The sequence below is a fragment of the Pinus tabuliformis genome, chromosome 6 (assembly GCF_031772625.1).
Source record: "Pinus tabuliformis cultivar Carrire ecotype Pingquan chromosome 6, CPIR1, whole genome shotgun sequence".
NCBI lineage: Eukaryota > Viridiplantae > Streptophyta > Pinopsida > Pinales > Pinaceae > Pinus > Pinus tabuliformis.
This window is the reverse complement of record NC_142292.1, coordinates 653160945-653179872: the sequence shown is the minus strand read 5'-3', so window position 1 is coordinate 653179872 and position 18928 is coordinate 653160945.

Genomic DNA, 18928 nt, shown 5'->3' with positions numbered 1-18928 from the left:
TTTCTTCAGGTGTCCTTTCTTCCCACATTTCTAGCACACTATCCCCGATCTAGACTTGGATCTGGCTTTTCTTGACTTACTGCGATATCTTGGGCTCTTTCCTCTTTCCATTTTTCTTCCCCTAGTCTCTACAGTCAAAGCATTACCTGATGTCTCACCGGAGCTTTTCCGTCGCATTTCCTTGCTAAGGATTGCACCGACAACATCATCAAACTTTAAAGTACTAGATCCAAAGACAAAGTTACTAATGGCCATAACTAAACCATTCCAGCTTTCTGGTAATGATAATAGCAATAAAAGAGCCCTAACTTCATCATAAAAATTTACCCCTACAGAACTTAACTGACTTGTAACTGTATTAAAATCATTTAAATGATCAACAATAGATCCACCTTCTGATATCTTCATATTAAATAAATGCTTCATAAGAAATACCTTATTTGAGGCTGATGGTTTTTCATATAGTTTGGCTAATTTCGGCATTAAACCCTATGTTGTCATTTCCTTTGAAATGTTAAATGCTACTGATGCCACTAGGCACAACCATATTTTTCCAAATGCCTTTTTGTCGAGAATATTCCATTTTTTGTCTGTCATACTCGGTGGCTTCTTTGTCTTTCCACTCAATGGTAGGTACATATCTCTCTGATACAGATAATATTCCATCTGTATCTTCCACAGCTGGTAGTTTTGGCCGTTGAATTTTTCGACCCTAAACCTACCATCTTCCGCCATTGCTCCCACTCGAACTAGGAACCCTTCTCTCCTGTGAGTTTATCAGCCAAATAGACCTTCAACTCTGATACCAGTTTTTAGAAAATTATATTTTACAGAGAAATGGAACACATAAAATATTGCAAAAATATAAACATAGAAAATGCATAAAACAAGAGAGACATAGATATACATGTTTCACCCAGTTTGGGCTATGTCCATGGAGAAACATCCAGTCCTTCTTTTTATATTATCTAGTAAACTGAAGAGATACAACCTACAATAGATCCACTGTAACTCTCTCTTCGACTCAATCTCCTCTCTCTTCCTCACTCAAAATACAGATATACATAGACGCAATACAATTCCCTCATAATATTGCGAGGGGTTGCCTTCTAGGGAAAAAAACTCTAAACTAAACGTAACTTCTACCATCAGATCATCTACCTAATGAATGACCCAGATTGACTAGAAATTACTATACTTTTACAAGGAAATTTTACATCTGTTTTTAGCTTTGGGGGCGCTTCCCCCCAACCTTCGCCAGGGGACCACTGGCCCCCGGACCCCCCAGCCGGGGGGGATTAGCCCCCCCAAGACCCCCATGGGGGGGAAAGTCCCCCCCCATAGCCCCCCACGTGGAGAGGTGTATAATCATCCTGGGGTATACATCAGGCTGAAACCTTTGAATACAGAAGATAATCAGGCTCCACACCCAACATGAGCTACAACCTAGGAGAGTTTCTTGGAGTGATAACAACTCCTGCTTGAGCTTCTAGCCTTAAAGGAATTGGTCCTCCTCCTGTAATGTAGTTCACAAAGACCAGGAAATGGTCTTTGTCATGCCCTTGAATTTTTCATTTCAAGCACCATACCTCCTCGCGCACCTCTGGTTGAATCATTTTGTCCTACTTTAGACTTTGTATCTCAAGGCACAGATTCTTCAACTGCGCATGGATTTGCTGAACCCCCAGGTTTGGATCTTGCATCGGAGTTTCATGCAGTCTCATGGCAATCTCCAAGGCCTCTGCCTAAGTTTTTATCTTCTGCTGTGACAGCCCAACCCTTAAGTGTGGCAGTAGCTGTCAAGCGATAAAAAGGTGTCTTTTTAACTCCTAATTATCTTCACATTAATTGTCAACCCAGGGACGACTTTTTATTTCAAGAGTGTACTCATTTTGAGGTGGCTATGTACTCAAGAGTAATGTTTTTCAATATAGTGTTTAAAATCCAAAAGTAAATGAAAGCTGGAAATAAAATCTACTTATAATTAAAAGAAACTTATCACTCTGAAACTTAAATCATTCACTCAGAAAACTACAAAAATTTATCAGTCGAGGGTACAGTAACAGTAACTCTTCCCTCTGTAAACTGATGCAATTAAAAAGGCACTCAAAAGAAGGATCATCAAACTGGGAACTAGGAAGCATATGTCAATGTTCAGTATAGTCTCAGACCTTCTGCACACCAAAGCAATGATGATTTTCGAATGAAAAGAAATGGAACATCATCTACTTCTATAAATAGGATTGAACAACAAAACTCTATCCTTGTTTAACTGATATACATTAAATCATGCATAAATAAGATCCACAATCTGAGAACTTAGGCAGTGATAGCCAATGTCCTTTACAGTTGTTGATCTCACACACAACACTAAATAACCAATTGGAAAGTGCAAAGAATTAAATCAATCGTATTACTAGAACTTAATGAAAATGAGACAATTGTGCTAACTAGAAGAATGCTAAAAGGCAAGCTTAAATAATTGCAGAAAGTAAATGAACAACAGTGCTAAGTATTAGAAATGAGCAGCCAAACTTATATAACTGTAATGAACAGAAAACTGTTAAATTACTGGAGTGATCATCGAAGCTTTGAAGATGAAATGAACAGCAAAACAACATGCTGGCGAAAAGAAGTGATCTCTATTAAGAAGGAAATGAACAGCAACGCAAATTAAGTACAGTATATAAAACAGATCAATTCATTTAGTCTGGAAATACCAAGCAGTAAAGTAACATGATTACGATAAATATAAATAAAATCAAACCATCACATGGTAAAGATCATGAAATAATGGTACAAGAATGGCAAGTGAATCCACCGCGGTAGGGCCCTTAACCACTAGTGATCACTGTTGATAGTGCTTCAGAAGATGCGAAGGAATAATAACTCTGCTTATATATTAATCATCAAATCGAACAACATTACAGTGAGCTGTGTCTTCTCAGCAGCGAGAGTCTGCAAATAAAATTATAGTTCAGAATAATACTCGTTCCATCTCCCTCTCCCCCTATCCTATCATATTCCATCATGAGTAATCCATCATCACTCTTGAATCTCTAATTCTGAGTCCTCAATTCTCCATCATTTTTCCATCCCTATCTTTGATCTCTATTTTCATTTAAATAGAGAGAGATCAGAGAGAAGTTACAACAAAGATAATTACAACATGATTTATATTACAAATTTGGATTGTTTCCAACCAATTGATCAACAAGAAAATATATTTCTATTCATCTTTCAACAAGATCAAGGCGAATTTGGCTTTGCAGCTGAGATTTGGAAAACGGCCACACAACAAATCTGAGAAAATCGTGCTCAAAGAACCTTGTGTTTCTCTCAATACAAGCCGAATTTGGGCAAACCATTCTCTAGAAAAGTTAATTTGGTTCGTTCTGGACAAAACCCATGTTCCGTATTTTCCATATTCTTTTTCATTTGCCCAGGATCTCAACCGCAAAACTGTCACTTCTTATTCCAATGAATTTCTAAGTTGGAATATTTAATGATCAAATCTTCAATCTGGAAATTGTATTGGAGGCTAAAAATGGTGAATAATGTTACAACCAATTTATTAAAACTATCATTGATAAAATCATGCATAATCATCAATTTATTAGAAATAAAGGAGAATAAATAATATTCATTCATAAGAGCATAAATCATTATAAATTGGATTTATATAATAAATGACATGATAAAAAAGAGTAAAAATGGATAAAATAAGTGTTTAAAAAGTGGTCGTATTCATGGCCCAATAGTAGCGAAGCCACAAACCACTTGTGATGATGTCCGTCTATCAAGTTCATGTTGGCTTCGTGGATTGTACACTTAAACCTCTAATCTAGTTCACAAGGCATCTTGTCTAGTTGCATCATGATATCCTTGAATCCCACAATTGACTGCGCCTCAGATTTAGGCCTAATGAACTTTCTATTCAGTATTGTCTGGATGTCTGCCACTCCAGCATTCGGGTTGTCATTGTAGTACTTGATATACCAGGTTAGTGCACGATATTGCAGAGCACTAACCAATGTTGCGTTCTTTATATGATCATCTATAACACCTTGAGCTTCCCATACAGCTTTCACAACAAGCCAGAATTGGTCCAGGTCCTCATTTCCGAAGCCTTTGAACAAAGATAGCTTCACTGAGTTTGCCATATGTTTCCGGGAAAACTAGTGTCCATTCAGAGCTGGTAGTCCCACTAAGACGGGTAGCTATCTTAGAAACAAACAAACCAAATTTACTTGTGTTTTCCTTTATGGGAGATAGATGAGAGAGAAGTAGAGAGTACCAACCTCAGTCTTTCGCTAGTCTCCTTGCTTGTTTCCTCTCTCCCTTGATAGAGCTTTCACCACTCCTTTCTCACTTGTCCCACTTCAAAGAACACCTTTAGAGTCAAGGAAGAAAAATACCATCAAATCATAGATATCTATAACCATAAACAATATAGGATCAGATGTACATTAACCATACAAATGCATATACAAATACAAGATTCAGAGATATACAAGGATATGGAGGAAAACTCAAATAGCTTTATTGATAGAAGTAGTAGAAGAGAGGATTACAACCAAGGTGTCTGATCCAGCATCATCCTCCCAGCATGAAATCCCTCTTCACCTCATGAAAATCAAGATCACCCAACAATACAATGTCTCAAAGAGAAACCAATATCACTTCCTTACAAACTACAAAATTCCAGCCTTTAGATCTCTAGGATGAGGGATCCATATATAGATGTTTGCAGGAGAGTGAGTCAGCTTCTGGGACTTTGATTAGTTTCATTTCACTAATAGCTCTTGTTTCCACTTGGAGATTTCATGATCTCTTACTCATCCCTAGGCGAATTCAGAGAGGCAAGTGTCATATGAGTAATTTCTAGAAGATTCCTTGAGTTTCCACCTAGCCAACTACTTCTGCCATTTGTCTTCTCTCACTCATCACACCCTCCAGAAGGGTTTTTCAGTATTCATCACACCCTTTGTGTGTATTAGGTGAGATGCATCGCACCCTCAGCATGGAGCAGTCTGTATGGTCCAGTTTTGACCAGTTCTGAGCAATTTTTCAGGGAGAACTTCTAGGAAATGATGTAATCAGTTGACCTTGATCCTTTAGGGTATGAAACAACACTTTTAGGGGTTTGAGAGCCCTTGGTTTATTGACATATGTGATTGGGGTTGTAGTGCCCAAATATGTCTATAACAGTTGCCCCCTAAAGCATGAGGTCGTAAATCTTCTGATGTCGGGTGAAATGATTTATCATGAGGATTCGAGGTTTTTCAAACTGGAAGGTGACCTGTAATAAGATATAATAAAATACATTATCTTCATAATATTTTCATGATCTATTTGAGGCGGGCATTCCCATTCTTATCTTTATAAATTCATTTTCATGTACATAAGACAGACAATCGTCTGTGTGGTAGACTGATGATTCTGGTAGAGCCATCATCCCTTAGTTTGGATGATTATCTGTGCAGCTATGATGTACATTTGATGTCTTTATTTTCCTAAATATATCGCAGCATGGATGGATGAAACTAGATCCAGGGTCTTCAAACTCGTTCAATCTTCACCCAAAGTACAAGTCAATCCATGTGAAAAGATGTTCTGAGGTCGAACATGGAAAGACATCACCTGATTACCAGCCAATGATGTAAGCTGTTAACAGGCACGAGAGGAATCACCGATAATGATGATGACCCTCAAGGTACTGCAATATAATTCATGTGGTGTGAATACATGATTTGATGTCCAACACCACGCAAAATCTTTCAGTCAAAGGCCATTGATGTAAACCTGTCGCCAGAAGTGAGAAACTTGCTATTGAGGCATGCAAGCTTCAAAGTACTAAAAGGGTTGTTCCTAAGTCAACTTCTTCGATAATGAGCTGATGTCGACAAGAAGTGACCCATCGTAGGAGGGCCTTAATGAATCCGACATGTATGACACGACATGGAGAAAGTGATTTTGTGGAGGTGAAAACGATCTGATGATACAAGGTTCACGGTGGTGGTCATGAAAAATGGAGAGTGAAGGTATTGCAGCGGATGAGGTGTTAGCTGGGTTGGTGAATTCTCTGAGTGACTTCTCTTGAACATATCGGTGACACTGAAATCGATTGGTAGTGTTAACCCCAAAATGGATGGTACGGAGGACCAATGGTGATATGAGCAGTGAACGGAATAACCCAACCTGACTCAATCGTGGTGATAAAGGGAAAGTGTCATGTTCAAGAGCGACATGCTACCAATGAATTTATTCAAGTTTTCTTCCCTTTTTCCCCAGTCATTACTGACCAGTACCTCTTTATTTTTGTCAAGTTTGAGGAGGATAACATATGCTTGTTCTATAATTTTCCCTTTAGGAAAACCTGTCGCTATGTTTTAGCAAGCCTAGCGATAGTGAAACTCACTCTTGTCTGCATGGACAAGTTTGTCGCTATTGTTTTAACGAGTTTAAGGACAAAGATAACTCAGTCCTTTTCAGCTTTAGAGAGTCTAAAAAGAGATGAAAATGAAACTCTAGTAGTCCTTTTTCATAGTATAATCCCTTAAGTTCGAAAAGTATAAAATAATACGAAAGGAATGACTTTTTGATAGTTTTAACGAGCCGAACAAGACAAGCGCTCGATATTTTTGTGTAATGATCCCTCAGGTCCAAAAAGATTAAATATAGAGGAGGGATGGCACTTCCAATCACTTTAACGAGATGGAAAGGCCAATTGCTCGGCAATCTTTTCATATTTTACGAGTCTAAAAAGAGCTTAAATGAGACCCGTTTTTTGAGGAACAAGTGATGTTTTTGGATAGCAACTGGTTCCAGGTAAGGTTTGGAACTTTTCAATCACGAAAATGTAAAGAAGGTGGCTAATAGAATCACTCATCGCAACTGTTCCTCATAAGAGTAAACAATCAAGTGGAAGCATATGATCGGCTAAAAAGGTGGAGGTGATGGTAAGAACACGACCAAAAATCAAAAGCTGATAGCAATGTTATCACAAAGGTTATTTACCGAAGGTGGGTTCATTTTTTAATGAGCTTGAACTCTAGGGGAACATATTCTCATTGATATGTTTATTTTTTAACGAGCTTGAACTTCGAGTAAACCTGCTCGTAGCTTGGTTCATTTTTTAATGAGCTTGAACCATGCGACAACATATGCTCAGATTCAGTTTCATGTTTACACAAGCTTGAAACGAAAAACTATGCTTGTTATAAGTTCGCATGCCCCCAACATAGTGACGCAAATCGAGGTGCATGCCCCCAAGCTTCATTGCATTCAATGAGGTGGATGGAATGAAGGTTCACTTTCGAGATCTTGGAAAGACTCGACTTGGAACTTTGCTCAGCCTTGTTTCATTTTTTAACGAGCTTGACACAAGACAAGGAATTCTGCTCAGATCCTTGGTTTCAATTTTTAACAAGGTTGACACCACTCAACGAACTATCCTTTGGTGACCTTTGATCACAACTCATAAGGGGTCATGAAGGAAAGATATGGTTCCGATACCCCCAGTACATAATGTACAATATCACTGAATTGATCGTCAGATGATTTAGGTATGGTAGGGTTTTGGGGCAATACCTCGCGATGATCCATACTATCAAAATGTTTGGAATTCTTCTTAATCTTTGATGATGTAGAAGATATGATGTGAAAGGTTTCCACTGTGGCCAGTTTTGCCATATTATTCGGAGGCGGAAGGGAAAAAGTACCCATTAAGGAAGGGTCTTTTAGGAGACCTACTCCTATATTTTGAAGCAATTGAGAGCTTCTATGGATCAATGGAATGCTTCCAGTAATTGAGAACTATTGGGGAAGAAGGTTAGTTGGTCAATGATTGTGATTCCACCTTGAAAGGGGAATGCAATCTTTCTAAAATATGTTGACACAACAGCAACCATAGCATAAATCCAGGGCCTACCTAGTAGAATATTGTAGTCAAGGTTTCCATCAATGATCTCAACTTCAATTTCTACTGTCTTGCCCCCCAGTTCCACTTGCAAGTTACTTAATATCCCATACGGCGTGTATGTTCTTCCATCGAATGTTTTTAATGCTGTTGATGATCGTGACAAGGTTAGAGAGCCTAAATTTTTCCAGCAACTCATTGGCATAATACAGGTAGATGCCCCCTCATCAATGATTGTTCGATGAACAATTTTGTTGAGGGATTTTATCTGTATGAGGAAAGGGAGTTGGGCCGGTAACTGAGGTTTGTATCCTTTATGATTAAATGCCACTAGATTGGAATCCGCTGGATCAATCCCACCTATCGCTGATAACAAAGCTTGCTTTTGGGATGGGCAATTCTATAGTACTTCAAGTGTCGACATGGCGGATGGCGATTGGGCCAAATCCTCCACTATATTATAATTTTGTGCTACTCGAGCACGAGGATTAAACATCGATTTATGTACTACTCCCTTAGGTGGTTTTATTGTTAATTCAAGAATGATTGGTGGAACAACTTCTGACGAAATTGTTGTCGAACTGCTTGGTTGATCTGTAGCCTTACCGTTCGACGATTGTGGATTTCCATAATATTTATTCCTTGTTGATATCAAAGCATCATTTTGTTGTTTTGAGATGGATAACATAAGCACTTGGGATGGGGAAGCACAATCACTAGCAACTAGGTTTGTTTATGGGCTCAGAAACGGATTAGTCAACACCAATAGGGTATTTGAAGCTTTTAAAAATTTCATAAACTTAGATTTATGTGGACAATCTTTTGTGAAATGTTGGTCGTCGCATATGTAACATGGATAATGAGGTTTCTTTTGCCCAGTAGGGTTTTCAAAAGATTTTTCAGGAGTTGAATCCTCCTGTTTCTTTTTTTTGTTTGTCCCTTTCTTCTTGCCTCCTGGTTGCTTAGCATTTTTGCCCCTATCAGTTGAAATGGCATTGACCTCCGAGGCAAGAGGTTCCTCATCTGCTTTTTGACTAGAAACCGTATGGGCTTTCTTAGATGTAGCCTTTGTGGTTTTCGTGCTTGTCATACCTATCATGCCATCGCCAGCATGAGAGTCTTTGTTTGATTTAGGAAGGGGAGGAACGGAAAACTCCAGTCTAGGAGCATCAGGAATTTTGTCGTAGAGTGTGCCAGACTAATTATAGATCAAGCCTAAATATTGTGCACGAGCTGTGACTTGCTCTTCAGTGACAACTCCTCCCTTAGCCACATCCTCTGTAATAGAGGGTAACAATGGCTTTATAAACCATTCAACTAAAACTTGATTAGGAACGTACATCTTCACCATTCTTTGACGACATCGCCACTCATGAATATGATTAGATATGTGAGTGGTTGTCGTCTGTTTAAAGTTGGTAAGGAGTTTTGTCCCTGTTTCATACCTTATGGGTAGCTAAAAATGGGTTAAAAAGGTAGTGGCAAGGGTGCTGAAGTTATCAAATGAAGCTCTAGGCAATTCTATATACCATTTAGCTACCGGACCAGTTAACGTTCGCTGAAAAAGGTGAAGCCTAATCGAATCATCATTCAAGGTGTTGGATGAACACCACAAATGGAATGTCATTACATGATTCAATGGATCTTCACTTGGATTTCCATTGAATTTAGGAATATCAGAGGGAAGTTTATGAGGAATCGTAGGCCACTAAGGGGAATAAACAATTGGATCATTCATCAAATGGTTTAGATCTGGTAATTCTAGAGTTTCTACAAAGGGAAATTGTTGATTCAAGTTAGGCAAAGCATACCCAGGATAAGATGGAATCGCCTGAGCAGTAGGTCTTTGCACACCAGCATAATGTATTTGATGTTGGTAACTTTGATAAGGTTGATGGGCATAATCATATGCTTGTTCTATAATTTTCCCTTTGGGAAAACCTGTCGCTATGTTTTAGCGAGCCTAGCGACAGTGAAACTCGCTCTTGTCTGCATGGACAAGTTTTTCACTATTGTTTTAACGAGTTTAACGACAAAGATAACTCGGTCCTTTTCAGTTTTAGAGAGTTTGAAAAGAGATGGAAAGGAAACTTCAGTAGTCCTTTTTCGTATTATAATCCCTTAAGTCCGAAAAAGTATAAAATAATATGAAAGGGATGACTTTTCAATAGTTTTAACGATCCGAACAAGACAAGTGCTCGATCTTTTTGTGTAATAATCCCTCAGGTCCAAAAAGATTAAAATATAGAGGAGGGATGGTACCTCCAATCACTTTAACGAGTTGGAAAGGCCAATTTCTCAACAATCTTTTCATATTTTACGAGTCTAAAAAGAGCTCAAAGGAGACTCATTTTTTTAGGAACAGGTGATGTTTTTGGATAGCAACTGGTTCCAGGTAAGGTTTGGAACTTTTCAACCACGGCAGTGTAAAGAAGGTGGCTAATACAATCACTCATCGCAGCTGTTCCTCAAAAGGGTAAACAATCAAGTGGAGGTGTATGATCGGCTAAAAAGGTGGAGGTGATGGTAAGAACACGACCAAAGCTCAAAAGCTGATAGAAATGCGGTCACAAAGGTTATTTACTGAAGGCGGGTTCATTTTTTAATGAGCTTGAACTCTAGGGGAACATATGCTCATTGCTAGGTTTATTTCTTAACGAGCTTCAACTTCGCATAAACCTGCTCGTAGCCTAGTTCATTTTTTAATGAGCTTGAACCATGCAACAACATATGCTCAGATTTGGTTTCATGTTTACAGAAGCTTGAAATGAAAAACTACGCTTGTTATATGTTCGCATGCCCCCAGCATAGTGACGCAATTTTGTTTCCAGGAAAACTAGTGTCCATTCAGAGCTGCTAGTCCCACTAAGACAGGTAGCTATCTTAGAAACAAACAAGCCAAAGTTACTTGTGTTTTCCTTTATGGGAGATAGATGAGAGAGAAGCGGAGAGTACCAACCTTAGTCTTTCACTAGTCTCCTTGCTTGTTTCCTCTTTCCCTTGATAGAGCTTTCGCCACTCCTTTCTCACTTGTCCCGCTTCAAAGAACACCTGTAGAGTCAAGGAAGCAAAATACCATCATAGCATAGAGATATATAACCATAAACAATATAGGATTAGATGTACATTAAACATACAAATGCATATACAAATACAAGATTCAGAGATATACAAGTATATGGAGCAAAACTCAAATAGTTTTATTGATAGAAGTAGTAGAAGAGAGGATTACAACCAAGGTGTCTGATCCAGCATCATCCTCCCAGCATGAAAGCCCTCTTCATGTCATAAAAAGCAAGATCACCCAACAATACAATGTCTCAAAGAGAAACCAACAACACTTCCTTACAAATTACAAAATTCCAGCCTTTGGATCTCTAGGATGAGGGATCCATATATAGATGTTTGCAGGAGAGTGAGTCAGCTTCTGGGATTTTGATTAGTGTCATTTCACTGATAGCTCTCGGTTCCACTTGGAGATTTCATGATCTCTTACTCATCCCTAGGCGAATTCAGAGAGGTAAGTGTCATATTAACAGTTTCTAGAAGATTCTTTGAGTTTCCACCTAGAAAACGGCTTCTGCCATTTGTCTGCTCTCACTCATCACACCCTACAGAAGGTATTTTCAGTATGCATCGCACCCTTTGTGTGTAGCAGGTGAGATGCATCGCACCCTCAGCATGGAGCAATCTGTATGGTCTAGTTTTGACTAGTTCTGGGCAGTTTTTCAGGGAGAACTTCTGGGAAATGATGTAATCAGTTGACCTTGATCCTTTAGGGTATGAAATAACACTTTTAGGGGTTTGAGAGCCCTTGTTTTATTGGCATATGTGATTGGGGTTGCAGTGCCCAAATATGTCTATAACACCATATTGAACTGTGGTGGAGGTGGAGGTTGTATTCGTGGGAATCCTTGTCTTACTAAATGAATAGCACTTTGTGAAGAAACCTTCGCTATCCCTTCCTCATCACCTCATGGAGGTGAAATCAATGGACTATACTCTGGACCCTTTTTCCCTTCATTCTTGTATTTTTTTCCACTTCGCGTAGTTCTGAACATCAAGGTAGTTGCATAACCCTTTTTTTGCACAATAACGTTTTAATCCAGGTATTCAAATATTTCATGTACTTACCTCATGATCCTTTGAAAAAGTGTCGCTCCGCCTCACTATAGTCGACTGAGGTGTCAACTGCGAATTCAATCACAAACCCTCCTATGACGTGATTGAGCCAATGATAGACAGCGTGGGTGATCTTGTCCTCATATGCTTCTAATTTTTGTACTAGCTCCAGGGTCCACACAATAGGACCGTCCTTTTTCCACCTTGTTTGGCTATCTGCTAGCTTTGAGATCCACTCATATAGCTCAATTGGGAAGGATCAGGAAAATATCTCGTAGATCTCTATATATAGGTATCTATCTAACCACTGTACCTTTGTCAGTCACGAGTTTCTGTTCTCTTGTGCTGCGAATTCGTGGATCTTCCTATCCAACCAATCTCCAATCTCCTTCTTAGTTGGATTCCAATGATACAACATCACACATCTCTTATGCAGATTTTAGTCCCGGTAATGGAACCCTTTTTTGGCTTGAGGGGGCCTGACCTAGGTTCAGTGTTAATTAGCCAAACAAATCCCTACACTACTGGCCCTTTCAGCAGTATCCCATGGAGCACAGACTGAAGTCTCACTCGAGGCAGTATGGGGGGATACTGGAACCAAGTTTTTTTACCTTGATATGGTTGTGATGTTATTTAATTCCCTCTATCCTTGCCTTCGCACAGGCCACTTCACTCTGGGGTTTATAAGACAAGTCCTCCATTATGTCCATCAATACCTCCGCGAAAGGGTATGATCGACCTTTGCGCAGCCCTAGACTACTGCTCAGGTACTCTCGCACTGCTATGGTAGTGTGTCGTGTAGATTCCCCAATTAATATAAGTGACTTGCTTATCTTATCAAACAATTATAGTTAACACCGTGTAAACAGACATTCATAAATGTGTTCAGTTATTCAATGTAATTGCATTCATTCACGCATCACATAAACGTAATAAAGGAAATCCATACATAATATGTCAAGATGCATCAATTGAACAAAGACATGGAAATTGTAGAATATCTCTATTTATTAATGTCTTCCAAGTGTTTACAAAGTCTTTCCACCTCGTGCACACAACTGCAGGGAGCCGCGCACTCAGCTACAGACTTCTACCCTAGGCCTTTCCGCACTCAGCTGTAGAGCCTCTATCTACGCTATGACCCAAGACCTAATCTTCTAACTTCATAGCTATGACTTTCTTACTTCATTCATCATTGTTGTTGTGTCTTAACTACTTAGAGGTTAGCTCTTTTTCTACAATCCCATGGTTCGTGGACCATGGGTAGATCTCTTATAGCCGACTTTTCTTTACAAATCTAAGGGCGGACTACCATTTATGACACCTTCGCACTCTGCGACCACAAAATGTGGAGTATTTACAATTTTATTACAAAATTTGACTCAAACATGGGCTTTTAGCCCCAAAACTGCCCTTCGGGGATCCCGTTCCCAACACCTAACCAAGATGACCATGGGTAGATCTCTTACAGCTGACTTTTCTTTACAAAAATAAGGGCAGACTACCATTTATGACACCTTTGCACTCTGCGACCACAAAATGTGGAGTATTTACAATTTTATTACAAAATTTGACTCAAACATGGGCTTTTAGCCCCAAAACTTCCCTTGGGGGATCTCGTTCCCAACACCTAACCAAGATCACCTCAAGTCTAAGTTCTCCTACACCTCAACCCATAGGGAAAGGTTCCCTAATATTTGACCACTAAGTTTCCTGTGTCGAGTCGGAATGGATGAATCTTAACTTATGGTTGTCATTTTTTGACCCAGAACCCATACCACATGTCCATAGATAGCTTGAAGGTTCATGATAGTCTGTCACCCAAGCCTTACCCCCTTCATGGGTTTCTTTCCATGTATTGGATTTGTCACTAGATTATGTAATATTTTAAGCACCATAAAAGACATTTTTCTATATTTCAATATGGAAAACAAGCATGACATCTTACGTGCTACCTACCCCCACAGTCCTAGCCTTAACTATAAATTATCTTGTGGCCCCTATGGGGAATTTAGTCTGTCTAGGTTAAGGTTTTTTTTTTTAAGGTTTTTATTCACTTAGGTTGTGCAACAAAATATAAGCTCAAAGAAACTAAGTTTAAATATTCTGAAAAGAGGATACCCTTCATACAAATTTTAAGTGAGCTTAGTGTGTGGGGTGAATGTGTGTGCAAGTGAAATTGTGAGCATACAAAGTGTGAATTGAGGTGGATATGTGGTGATATTTTAAAATTATGTTAATTACACTATGTTATGCTTGTTCCTTGCAAGAAAAGGAATGATGTGTAACAACGGTAGGCTAAAAGTTCATGCAATAAAGTTAATAAAGGAAAAATAAGACCAAGGTCATGGGACACATATTCTAAGATGAAAGTTGGGGAAAAAATCATAATGGGCCTTCATTTGGTTTATTATGGCCAAGGGAAATTGGAAAATGCAATGGCAAAGGAAAAGAGGCATTAATTGGCATTTTATTTATGAAAAATAAAGGAAAATAGGAGAAAAGGGAGATGGAAGGTCACATATTTTCTTGTACGGGAAAACTAAAGGAAAAATAATGGAAAATGTAGAAAATAGAGACCTTAATGATAAAAAGGCTTCTCAGAATGAGTTCATAGCTTTTTGTTAGTTTGGATTTTGAATTGGTTTCAGAGAGAGAATAGAACCAAGTGGAGGAAGCAAGAAAGCAAAAGAAGGCAAAGGAAAGCAAGGGATAAGCAAGGAACAATTGGATCAAATATCTTTAGCAAGAATACTTGTAGGTAACAGGTTGCATGTGTGATTTCCTATCTAGATTTTGAATGCATGGTACATGCATGTGTGTATTTGGTTTTCTTATTGTCATTGGAATAGGCTTTACCAAGTGTGATAGTGGTTGCAACCTTGCCTTTCCATTTCTGGATAGCCATGGTGTGATGGAGTTCTCTTATTTGGTTGAGATTTGGATTGTCGAATCATTTTGGAACCAGATTAGGTGGTCTTAGGAAAATTCCCATAGGGCTTAGGAATCCCTTGACCAATTTTAGTGGGATTGTTGTAAAGCCTAAGGGTGGAGACAAGAAAATTCCTCAAGGTATTGATGAAGAAATTCTGAGGCATCAAAGATTGTTTTGGGCATAATAATCCATTGACTAGTTTTGGCGGTATTGCAATAAAGCCTAAGGGTGGAGGTGGTTTAATCTCTGGGAATCCCTAATTATTTAGGTATTGGTTTGCTTATGTGATCTTTTGATGATTTTGACGAGATCATGGGAGCATGAAGGTGAAGGTGTTTTAATCATGAGGAAGCCCTAGTTATTTGTCTTGAGTCCCACATTCATGATTGGAATGTGGCATGACGATGATTGCCTGAAAGAAATGTTTGGCTCAACTCAATCTATGGTTGGGTGGTACATGGAAGTCCCTGACTTGTTTGGATTTTTCATATGTTAATAATAGCTCTTTTCCTCTTGTATCTCATGAGTACTTGTACTTTTTATTATGTGGTTTTTATGGTTGTTCTATCATGGTTATTTTTTTGGTTATATGATAGTTATAAGAATGGTTCCATAACAAGTTCTAGCTATGGCTCTTGATATGTTTGATTTGTGGATGAGTGGTTAATGAACACATGAGATAATAAATGTGATTGCAACTATTATGATTCTCAGATAAGTATCAAACCCATATGTTTAGATATGCATTCATCACTTGTAGAATACATATTCTCAATGTATTTAACAAAAAGACTATCATTGTTAGGCCTGGTTAGGTCAATTCTTTGATGAAGTTTTGTGTGAATGGCTTTTTTGTGATGTTATTTTACATTGTGGAAAGTATCATTGAGTTGTAGGTAATGGTCTAGAGGTTGACCTCGAGTTTAGGCTCAGATCTCGGGCTCACATGCTCCTACTTAGAAAAATTGGGTTGCAACGGCATGGATGTAAGGTTATGCATGTGATTGGAGGCTTCCAACCACATGGAGGTCTTGTTTTGGGTGAATTTGAGGGCCAAGGGAATCGAAGGAGGGGTACAACTAAGTTTTTAGCCACCTGGGATGGTTTCTCATCCTCTGAGTGTCATGTAGCCCCTGCAGGATGTTGTGAGATGTCATTTTGTCATCAATAGTTAGCCTTACTTCCTTAATGGGACCTAGGAGGTTGGTTCATGTCATAGTAGCTCTTCCTCTCATGTTTACCTTGAAAGGACGGTGAAATTGATGTGGGAGGGGTGGATGATGGGGCACTTCCTTCCTTCCCAATTATACTATGTGGGCATATAGGGATATGGAAGCTTTAGTGCTTTAAGAAAGGGTTCGTATTCCACCTTACGTTTGCCACAAGGACATAAGGGAGGAAGTGCCTACTTTATTTCTTTACCAACACCAAGTATTGGTCCCAAAAATAAATGAATGAAATAAAATATTTTGTTAGCAAAACAAGTAAAAATGATTTGTGGATTTAGGGGCAGTTACTTTCCTCCTAGATAATCTAGGGGTGGTGTGAATTGGAATGATCAAAAAAGGAAAAAAAGATATGTGGATTAGGACCACTTCATTCCTCATAGTTTTAAGCTATGTTTGTGTGCAAATTTTCAAAGTAAAATATAAGAAATTACTCTACTTGTAATGGTTGATAAAGAAAATTGGTTAATAGTGATGGTGTGTGCAAGGTGAATATTGCACATACAAAGTGTTTGGATTTCACATATTTGGATATGAGGTTCATGATCCTCTAATACAATTCCCTAATTACACTATGTGATGTTTCTTCCTTGCAAAAGAAAATGTGCATGGGTAATGGACCACTTACTTTTCCAAATTATGTTATATATGTGAACATATAGGGAGATGGAAAATTAGAGCTTTGGGAAACATTATATTGCCATTACCAACTAAATTGAATTACGTAACTTGATTTAATTAAATCGTTCAAAATAACCATTCAAATATATGTATACTTACCTAAATTAATATGCATTTCTTAATATTTACCCAGCTTATGCACGTATGTTGATGCATGGAACAAATCAGAGTGACATGAAACGATTATAGATTAAGCATATGAACAAATAAATCTCATCAAACCAAGTGATTAAAATAGGTAAAATTTATTTCTTATCCATAAATCATGATTTAACTTCAAGGGATGCCATAATTGAGAACGCCTGATAGAGGAATCCCCATGTAAAGGATAAGAAATTTTGCAAACTAGTTGAGCATGTGCAATTTGTAAAATATTTGCACTTAAATTTATATTTTACATTTTAAATATGGTCTTATGTTAACAATGAAAAATTAATTCATTTATAAATAAATTTTAATAATAAAAATTAAATTTATCTTTTATTTTAAATCATGACTATGTTAGCCCAAAAAAATTAATTAAGTATATATAGATTTTAATGATATATTACAATTTAAGTGTTTAAAAATTGTCATTCGAAATATGTATTATATAGTTATGATGTGTGGTTATATATTTCTATAAAAGGCTAATAAAATACAATATTGTTTTTTTTTAAATAATTTTTTTTAATTTTTGTTATAATCTTTCCAAGATCATAATTCAAAATTGTTAATATATTTTAATTATTTTATATAAAAGTATTGTATTTAATCAATTATTTCAAGAAAATGTAACATACTACTTAAAAGAATTGAAATTTTTTTATTCATTTAATAATTTTAAAAGAATAAAATTATATATTTATAAATATATATTTTTTAATATTTTAGATTTTTTAATATATCTAACTCCATCTCTCCATTTACCAAGTGAAGCATTTGACCTTTTTCAAAATTAGTTCTTCTTAGCAACAATTTTTCATTTCTTCAAGAGACTATATAAATCCTAAAATAAAAGTGATCTCTACAACAAGAATGGTATTATATTTTTGTTCATATATCTCATTCACCAAACATTTGAATTAAAATCCAACGACAACTAAAAGAGATTGTGAGAAGAGAAGGAAAGAGAAATGATTTTAAAAATTAAATGTTAAGAATAAAATTAGAAAAAATGAAGAGTAAATTATCAATATACCTATTTCCTAAGTAATCTAATCCCATAAGCAATAATTTCTCTTCACTCGCCCCTCCCCGCAACACATGTTTAATAAATGAAAAAACTTTACCATTTGGGCATATGATTGAAGTGTGTGTGATATAGGTGTTCTATTGCTATATGTAACCCCAAAATGTTACTAGTGAATCTAGGTTTGAAGCTTTGTTTGGTTTCGCAACAAGTCACATTTATTGAGTGCAACATTTGACTTTTTTCAAAATTAGTTCTTATTTGCAACAATTTTTCAGTTCCTCAAAAGACTATATAAATACCAAACTAAAAGTGATCCCTACTGTAACAAGGATGGTATTATATTTTTGTTCATATATCTCATTTACCAAATATTTCAATTAAAATATGATTCCAGGTAAAAGGGATTGTGAGAAGAGAATGAAATATATTTTAAGTCATTAAAAAATAATAGGTGTTAGGATTAATATTATAATGTTTGGAGAGTTTACTAAAGAAGCCAAAGAGAGTGGTTCAAAAATGAGAAGAGGGTGAAGATCTATCAAAATTAATGATGACGATATTGTACAATAATTTGCAAGGTTGTTGAACTAAACAATAATAGAAATTAAAGTTTAAAGTATTATATAAAAATTCTAAATACATTTAAGAGGGAATTATTACCAACTTTAATGGAAAATCTTTTCAATTTCAGAGAATGGGAGATTCTTGAAAAATCAAGTTAGTGATTACCAAATTGAAGGGCCAAGTTTATTTCATGAGAGAGAAAAAAATCTATATCTATAAATTTATACAAATTTAATTTTATAAGATAATTTGTGACTAAAAAATGATACAATACATAAATACACACTCCATGATACAAGAAGTAA